The 10,119-nt window shown below is 39.6% G+C and overlaps 1 long non-coding RNA gene across 1 annotated transcript; it reads right to left on the minus strand.

The window, feature by feature from the left end:
- Positions 1–1,220: 1,220 nt before the first annotated feature.
- LOC133558814 (uncharacterized) lies at positions 1,221–7,856 on the minus strand. The gene is made up of 3 exons (XR_009808013.1): positions 7,743–7,856; positions 6,920–7,009; positions 1,221–1,362 (listed from the first exon to the last, which is right to left on the minus strand). It is a non-coding gene; the product is annotated as an uncharacterized LOC133558814 (long non-coding RNA).
- Between the last annotated feature and the right edge of the window lie 2,263 nt (positions 7,857–10,119).

Raw genomic sequence — 10,119 nt, forward strand, 5'->3', positions numbered from 1 at the left:
AAAATGCTAATTCCGGTTGCACTAAAACCTTAATACTGCCACAAATGTGTCAGGACTGACACCTACTTGTTATGCCCATTTGATTGTAGACTCTTACTGACACCTTGTGGCGAAAATAAATTACTATGCTTGATTTGTTTAGGCACTTCCGGGTTGAGGATTTCAGGAAGTCAATTTATGAGACAATTAAGAAGCAGACAGGTTGTGTTAGCCTTGGAAAAGAAACGTCTGTAAGTAAACTGTTGGTACTTCCATATAAAGGTGGTTTAATTTGATGGTAAGATGTTTATGGGAAAAAAAAAATTGTGCAGTGTTTTAATGGATGTTTTGGGGACTTAAAATGGCTGCCAGTCATTTATTTCCACCATCGAAATAGTTTCAACATTCAGAAGTATTTATGTGATGATAGTATTGTACATTTGTCTATAGCTAATAGTTACAAATTGTGTATTACATTTCAGAATGTTATTTGAATCACATAACTTTGTCATTGTGTGTATTTCAGTTTTACGAGTAAAGTGCAAAACAAGAGTAAAGATAAGTGCAAGACAAAGCAAGATCAACAACAATAAAGAGCCTAAATGGATTAATCTGCTTTGGAATTTATAAGAATGTCTTGTATTATTTGTTAGCTGTCTGCCAAGCTGTATAACCTCAGTACATATAGTGAGGGGAGAACACTACTAGAACTGGAGCCATGTGTACTTTGGTGAACACTGCAGTGCATGCGGGTGTGACGTTATGTTTTGAGCACGTGGGTCACTTCAAGGACCCATACAGATTACACTACGACTCACATCAGAAGATTTTGTAATGTGAACGACTACATAAAAAGTTTAGATTTAACAAAACATTTAAATTTGGTATTGCACCCTGCAGTGTGAATGTAGCCAAGATGTGTAACACAGGGATGGGAATTTTCCGCGGATCTGCGGAATTCTGACGATTTTGGCGCCGCCGGTCATTTATATAATATAATGCCAATGTGTGAAGGCACCAAATTGGCTATCTCTACAATCAGCTGACGACATCAACCAATGACATTGCCCGTTAAAGGAGTCTGCACGCGTCGTTTGCCGACAATATCTAGTCCCTGATCCTCAATTATTGTGAGCGTTTCTTAACTCGTATTCTTATAATGTTATATATTATTGTGGCGATCCCCGACCTCGATCCTCTGTTCCTTTGCAGGAAACACCACACCTTGGCTCAGTGGTTTACACTCTTTTATTCTTTTTACAACACTTTATAATGTTCAGAGTTCATTTTCAGCTTTTCAGCTTCTGTCTCTCACGCTCAAGAGCGTGCTCCTCCGTCTGGCTCTCACTCCCAGTTTGTCAGCCCCGCTCATGGTTTCCAACGCTGCTGATAAAGGAAACAGGTGATTAGATAACTCGTCCCAGCTGAGGTATCTGCTCACCTGATTGCTGCTTCACGACCGGCTGCCGCACATGCTCCGCCCGCAGGGGACGCGTAGGACACGCCCCTCTCGACAATTATATAATTTGTTATAATAGAAGAGAACAAGATGGCGCCGGTGTGTCTGGTTCGCCGCTTGCCTCTTAGCACTTCTGTCTGTTTTATGGTTATTTTGACGTGTGTTTTGAGGACCATCGACTCACTTCTAGTGTATGAACACCAGGAGTTGTTGAGGATAGGGGAGTCAGTACGGTCATGTGAACTTTACAATGCAAGAGACACGGATTCATTTTTCCGTGCTAATGCTTACCCACCTGAGTGCTTCCGTCGGGTGAACACGCCGCTGCCCAGGAAGCGGAAACGCAGAGGAGTGCGATCCGGCCGACTGGTAAAAGTGAACGCTTGGTTGGCACATCCTGACGCAGTGAACATCTCTGCACTTCCCCTGGAGTACAGCGACTGTTTTGGTCGCTATTTGTCGCGGCGGGCGCTTCGACTGGTCGGCGGGACAGCGAGAGGATCCCTGCGCGCTGCGCCCTCTTCGCTCATCTCACCGGGGCTCAGGTGGCGTGTCCCTGGCTAATCTTCGGCCTCAGTGCTTATATTGCAAGGACATTGTGAACTATGGATCTCGGGGAAAGGTGGCACTCTTTGACCACGCAAAACCGGCAAGGCATTTAAGTGAAGTGAGTTTACGGAGAATTTTTCACTGGGATCTGCCTTCAAGCTGAAGTCAAACATCGTCACAAATGCAGCCTCAAATCAACTATCGAAGCCTCCCACCTCCGACTCGGCTCCTCTCACACCAATCTACGACAGACGAGTCCATTCAGAGGTACAATACACGATCTTATGTATTTCAAAATATTTATATTTGGAATTCTGGTTAATCCATTTGTAGGCGTTTTTGTCTATAATCCAAAAGTGTGCAAGGATTTGATATGAGTAAATTTGTATACATAAATTTCATCACAATACATTTTTATGAAAATATTTGCTAATAAATGTGAAATTTTGGTCAGGAGAATATTGTTAGATTTTGACTCAAAATAGCAGGAAATGCATCCTAAGCGGTGTTTTAGGATTAAAAAATGTTCAGCTGATTTTGTAAATCTTCATTCCCATCCCTGGTATAACAAAGCTTTTCAGCAAAATGTCCCACATTTAGATCACTTCTTCATTTAAACTATGAATGATAAAATGAACCGGTGGAATGGGCCAGAGCAAAGTCAGCAAGAGCATCCGTTCGCCCATTCATCCAGGCTCAATTACCCTGGAAGAGCATTCATGGTGGATTAGACAAGAACCGTTGTCAATCCCCCCCCTGCTGAACAAAATTCAATGGAGCTGTATCAACACCTCCTTTTTACACACCCATCCCTCTTTAAACCCAGCTCTCTCTGCCAGGGCCAGGCTTTTCTGACTGGGCGGCAAGCTTGGCCAGAGCCCTCAAGTCTCACGAGCCTCTACCGCGCTCTGCTTTAGCCTCAGCTGTTGGAGATGTTGTCCCTAATTAACGAGGGATTAAGCCATCCTTTCTGTTTGTAACACAGCTTGGATGGAGATTCCAAAAAAAAAGGGGGAAGGATAGTAGGTGACTGGATTGGACTGGGACGAATAGAGAGAGAGCAGAAACTAGTGGCGTTTAACAACTCACTAAATTACTCTTGACCCGGTGGACGGGGGGGAGTCTATCAGCATGTCAAACCTGCTGCCAATTACAGCTCAGGCCTGCCAAAAGTATTATTGCATGGAGAGCAGGGGCAAGTGTCTCTCTGTATGCATGCGTGTGACTGAATGGCCTTGTACCATATTACTTTCTATCTGCACACGTTAGCATGTATTATTGTGAGGACTCTGTTTTAGTGCAGCACACAAACAATCAAACCCAATTCTTTCAGACATGGCAGAGAAATAGTGAAATAACCCCTCAAACTTCTCTTCCAAAATCTTTTTTTTTTACAGGGCAAACCTTGTTGAATGTTGTATGATTGCGGATGGAATTAATATGGAAACAAAAAAGCTCAAACAGTCATATGGAGCTAAAACGCCGCCTGTAATTTGGTATTGAAAAAAATGGCATTGTAGAAAAAGTGTTATTGGCACTGAAACAAGTGCAGGCATTGCAATATGTTGAATTAAAATACAATACAATATATTGAAACAATACAATATTTTTGGTGGATATGTTTGCCTATGGGCAGGGCTTACAACAAGTTTACCCAAAAGAGGTTTGCGGGGACTTTGGCTTGCAGGTAAAAAAAATACAATAGAAAGAGACAGGAGGACCAGGAGGGTCTAAATCAAGTTTAGGTTACAATATGTCTATAACTGTCTCTATTCGTCAGCCGCATCCTTCCAAGGATCTTTTGCAACACTTACTGGTTGTGTCAGGTGTCGCAACTTCACCTTGTGATACTGCGATAGATCGGATAGATCTAACAAAATATGAAGCAAAAAATGTTTTTTAGGTTTATCTTGTGTGTATGTGTTGCTGTTGGCAGACTTATCTTCTGCTCAGAAATAAATAATGTATTTTTAAACATAAAATAGTAAACTAGTTTTCCTTTTTGACTACTTACCTAATTTGTAAAGCACTCTGGTCAATCGTGTTACTTTGGACATTAGTTTTTTTTATAATAGGTTGTTCAGATATTTTCATGTAATTTATTAGATTTTTAATGTATTGTGCATTAAATAATTGTTATTCTTAACTGAAGGGGACAATGTTTTTTTTATACAAAGCAAGGAAAAGCTTTTTTAAAGTTATTATTCCGATCTTATAGTTATGAAACTGTTTATGGAGGATTTATTAAATAATGTCCTTATTAGTTTAGTTTTTAAATAAAATTTAATCCGGCAGTCAACCATCCGCTTTGCAAACTCACTTGATGATGATGTAGTTGAACACGTACTGTCAGGCTTGCTGACAGTACGTGTTCACTGACAGTTTGTGTTTTAGTTTTTTCTCTGTGTGTGTTTAGTATTTCCTGTTTTTAGTTCCTGTCAGCGCTCTTATTTTGTCTGTTTCCTGTTTTTTTTCCCTGTGCGCTGTTTTCCCCACAGATGCGACTATAGGCACCTGACCACACCTGGAGTCAATCAGCCTACTCCTATTTCACCTGCTTTGTTCCTCCAGTCAGTGCTGGATTATTGTCATGTCATGTCGCTCTTGTCGTTGCTACATGTCGTGTCGTGTCGTATCATATCGTGTCAATGCAGCATTGCGGTAAGCTATATTTGATAGTGGTTTGTAACGTATTGTCTTTTGTCCCCTGCTTCCAAGTTTGTTTTCATATTATAAGTACGACTTCTATTTCTTACTCGATGCCTGCTTGCTTCCACGCTAGGCCTTTTTGTTTGTTATCCGCTCACGTGCGCGCTTTTGTTTGTACCCTTTGTTTGTTTTTTGTCTTAGTGTTTTTAAATTAAATCATATTTTGGCACTAAGCCTGCCTCCTTCTCTGCATCTTGGGGTTCGTCACAAACTCGTAATTCAAGTATTGACAATGTCTAAGGATAGGTCTGAAGCTGCTGAAAGATTTGAAGCATTTCAATTAAAAAATATATAAAATTTAGGCCTTTTTCACAACACTTTTTTGAGTTTGTTTCTTTTTTGGCAAGTAGGTATAATGTGAGTTTTTAGTTTAACAAAATAATTAAACAACTGTCATTGTTCCAAAAATAATAATGTATCAAAATCATGTTGTTATGAATTGTTGATCAATTCGAGGTTGTAATTACCTCATTTAAAGTAGGTCACTTTGCAACTTATTTTGGAAAATATTGCATATTTTGTGTTTTTCCCCACGATACAGTATGATGTTTTCTTTCCCACGAAAAAAGCATGAAACACAAAAAGACGAATTACAAATATGTAACAACATAATATCTACGGATATGTCTGAAGCTTTTGACAAAATTGAAAGCGTTGAAAGATCAAAACATGTATAATATATGACTAACTTGTAACACTTTTTTGAGCCTGTCCATTTTCCGGCTCAAAAAGCATAATTGAGTTTTTGTAAAAAAAAAAACAACAACAAAAAAACGACTGTCACTGTTCCAAAAATAATAAGGCATCAAAGTCAATGTTGTTATGAATTATTGACTTAGTAAAGGTTGTAATTACCTAATCTAAAATGTTCCACTTAACTATTTTTTTTTTTAAATATGCATATTTTGTGTTCTTTCCATCATCAAAAATGTGTTTTGTATTATTAGAAATATAGCATACAATATATAAACAAAACAAATATACAAAAACTATCTATCTATGGATGAGTCTGAAGCCCTTGAAGAATTGAAAACATTGAAAGAAAAAAAAAAAATATATATATATACAATTTTTTTGGAGCGCGTCCTTTTTCATCGCTTAGGAAGCATAAAGTTTTGAATTAGTTTGAGTTTGAGTTTATTTCGAACATGCATGCATACAACGTAATACATCACAATTTCCAGTTTCTCTATTTAACATGTTCGAAAAGGAGTAGGAAGAAACAGAGTTTATTTAATCCCACCCCGTTTCTTTTACATAGCAGTTGCTAAAACTTTTGTTCACTTCCAGGTACTCCGGCTTCCTCCCACCTTCAAAGACATGCACCTGGGGATAGGTTGATTGGCAACACTAAATTGGCCCTAGTGTGTGAATGTGAGTGTGAATGTTGTCTGTCTATCTGTGTTGGCCCTGCGATGAGGTGGCGACTTGTCCAGGGTGTACGCCGCCTTCTGCCCGATTGTAGCTGAGATAGGCACCAGCGCCCCCCGCGACTCCAAAGAGAATAAGCGGCAGAATATGGATGGATAAATAAATATATAATACTTGAAGGAGTAAGTTCTATTCATATGGTGAGATAAATAAGATTATCGTCAAAATGAATGGATGGATGAGACAAATTCAGAATGTTTGTAAACACTAAGTTTGAAGAGTTTCTTGAAATGGATCATATTGTTTGATTTCTTTGCTTAATCCATTCCATAATTTAATTCCACATACAGATATACTGAAGGTCTTAAAGGCCTACTGAAATGAGATTTTCTTATTTAAACGGGGATAGCAGGTCCATTCTATGTGTCATACTTGATCATTTCGCGATATTGCCATATTTTTGCTGAAAGGATTCAGTAGAGAACATCGACGATAAAGTTTGCAACTTTTGGTCGCTAATAAAAAAGCCTTGCCTGTACCAGAAGTAGCAGACGATGTGCACTGGACGTCACCAGTGTGAGGGCTCCTCACATCTGCACATTGATTACAATCATAGACACCAGCAGCGCAAGCGATTCTGACCGAGAAAGCGACAATTTCCCCATTAATTGGAGCGAGGGTGAAATATTTGTGGATGAGGAAAGTGAGAGTGAAGGACTTGAAAAAAGAAAAAAAAGTTGAGGGCAGGGGCGATTCAGATGTTATTAGACACATTTACTAGGATAATTCTGGAAAATCCCTTTATCTGATTAATGTGTTACTAGTGTTTTAGTGAGATTATAAAAGTCATACCTGAAAGTCGGAGGGGTGTGATGACCGCCAGTGTCTCTGAGTGAAGCCATGTAGGAGCCAAGAAAGTCGCAGCTGCCTTTTTGACCGCTGCTGCAGGAAGAACGACACAAGCTCCGCTCATGTTTACGGTAAGAGCCAACTTATTACCTCAATTTTATCACTGAAACCTGCCGGTTGACATGTGGTAGATGAAACATGTTCGCTTGACCGCTCTGTTCCATATTAAAGCTTCACAACAAACAAAGAAACATCTTAAGACATTTTAGTTCTGTTAAATGTTGGGATGATGTCATTTGAGTGTTTGGTTTGATGCTATCCTGTAGTGTGTATGGCAGGGCTTACTGTTTACTGGTGAAGCTAATGTGTACTAAATGCCAATTATTACCGGTATATGCTATATTATGTATCCATGATATATTATTGCACTAAGGTGATATGTACTATTACTACGTAGGCTATGGTATTATATACTAATTGGTTATGATAATTCTTATCTGTTTACTGCAGAACCACCAATACTTAACAGTGTTGTACCATTCAGCCAATCCATTGTAACCTGCCATGCCTGTCAACCTGCCTACTAAACAAGTAAACTGCCATATGCCAAACGAACTGTCCTGTCCATTGTGTCCTGACCGACGCCCCGGGAGCGAATGAGACTACCTTTATAGAACCATACAGTCCTTTATAACTCTCCACAACATTGTGGTCCTTCGAGCTGGATGCTCTCTTTGAAAAGATAAAGAACTGGTACATGAAATACATTGTCTAGATGCTGTAAACAAGGCACGCTGTGCGCCAAACAACTATATAATGAACTTACGTTCGTCAGTTAAGCACCAGGTACCACAGTGCTATACAATCTTACAAGTTGTAGATATATATACAGCGAGCAAAGGTAAATGACTGGCATTCACCGCTCTGTGCTCTGTTTGGGTTAGAATGAATAAGCACGCCCCACAATGCCTTGCTCTCTTAAGGTGGACTGCTCATAATAGTCTCTTAAGGTAGCACAGAATTTGGGAACCTTTCTAACAGTAAGAGCCAACTTATTACCCCAATTTTCTCACCGAAACCTGCCGGTTGACATGTGGTAGATGAAACATGTTCGCTTGACCGCTCTGTTCCATATTAAAGCTTCACAACAAACAAAGAAACATCTGCTGTGTTTGTGTTGCTACAGCCGGCCGAAATACACCGCTTTCCACCAAATGCATTCTTCTTTGTAGTATCCATTATTAATTGAACAAATTGCAAAAGATTCAGCAACACAGATGTCCAGAATACTGTGTATTTATGCGAATAAATCGAACGACTTTTAGCCGTGAGTGGTGTCTGGGATAAAATGTCTGCTACAACTAATAACGTCACAAGCACGCGTCAACATAAGCGTCATCATTCCGCGACGTTTTCAACAGGACACTTCGCCGGAAATTTCAAATTGCAATTTAGTAAACTAAACCGGCCGTATTGGCATGTGTTGCAATGTTAAGATTTCATCATTGATATATAAACTATCAGACTGCGTGGTCGGTAGCAGTGGGTTTCAGTAGGCCTTTAAGTGTTGTACGTGCACACAAATGTTTTGAGAAGAATTGTTGTATATTCTTGGGTAGCAGGTTAAAGTTAAAGTACCAATGATTTATAGTTTGGTTTGTGTATAATTTAAGATGTTTGCAAATTCACTATTTCGTGGAATTTCAGTATTTTTTATTCAATAAATAAGGGGTTTGTATGTTTTCTAAATCCAACAATATGTATTATTCTAACTGATCTTTTTTGAAACACTGTTAGTGAATGAAGTGTACTTTTGTAGTTATTTCCCCATATTTCTGCACAATAACTCAGATATGGTAACACTAGTGAGCAGTAAGTCCACTAAAGGGTTAAGAACTTGATTATATTGTTAATATAACACAGAGAGAATTCCTTGTGATTTAATTATACCTGGGCAATAAAACCTGATTCTGATCTTCATATGTGAGCATGTGTAAGTTTGGAAGAGTCGTTTTTCAAATCTTTTCAGAGACCTTCTTATTTATGGGCAGCATTATTGAGGACATGGTGGTATGTGTGATGTTTGTTCTACATTATGTTCACCACCTTCATGGTGTGGCTCGGCGTTTGGGAATGATGGTCGCCAACCTGCCACTGTGCTTGTTGCTGATGTAAACTGATGCAATCTTCACACAAGAAACGGCAACAGACAAAAAAAGAAAACAAGTATGATCAGTGTCCACTATGAATGACAATGCACACAGGGTGTTTGTTTGCTGGTTGCACTGTGGTTTCACACATCAGACCTAATAATTGATGACACCCCTGGATAATAATAAAGAGTGCATGTTTGCAAGTGTGTTGAAAGCAAAGGAGCATAACTCAGAAATGAGAAAGACAGCTTTGAGCAAATGTTCAAAAATAGACTTGAAGAACTTCTGGTACTTGCAGACTGCATTCAGTGCATTGATAAAATGTGTACTCTTATTTGGTTACAAATCAAAGCAGTTTAATTTACAGAAATCTCAGTTTGTAAATTCACAAATAAATATTGCCAAGCTTAATGATTGAGGGTTTAAGGTCAGTTAGGAATAAGGATAGATGCTGTATCCGGTACTTTTTTTTTGGCACAGACCTAGTCCCACCAGTACCACCAGGCACTGACTCATAAAATTCAACGATAGCATGTTATAGTACCAGAGTTGTGCGTGTCATCACACTCTTCGCACTTCAGCACTTGGCGATTGTGTAGGGGGGTGTGGTCGCTTACTGCAGGAGCGAGATGTGCTAGGGCCGGCTTTGCAACACAGCTGACAGGTGATTAGATTGCCCAGCTGTAACTGTCTAATAACCTGTTATTCTTATCAGTAGCGGCCGGGAGCAGGAGGAGGAGCCGGGCTTGGAGAGACGGAAGCACGCGGAACACTGAGGAGTTGGACTGAAAAGTCGAGTATCGTGCTGGAATCTTGAAGACAAATAAAACTTTGTTAAACCCGGAATGCTAGTCTCCAGCTCAAATGTGTGATCAGCAGAACCCACTGGGAGGCAAATTCCACAGTGATCACTCCAGCAGCACTGAGAGGCGACTCAGCCAACTACCTCGAGGTAATGATGCAATTTTCAATGCCAATGCCAACGGATCAATTGACTCAAAAAATAGCTCCAAATGTGATTCAAGCCATGTCTACACTAAGTCGTTTAAC

This window comes from Nerophis ophidion, linkage group LG09 (genome assembly GCF_033978795.1).
Source record: "Nerophis ophidion isolate RoL-2023_Sa linkage group LG09, RoL_Noph_v1.0, whole genome shotgun sequence".
Lineage (NCBI taxonomy): Eukaryota > Metazoa > Chordata > Actinopteri > Syngnathiformes > Syngnathidae > Nerophis > Nerophis ophidion.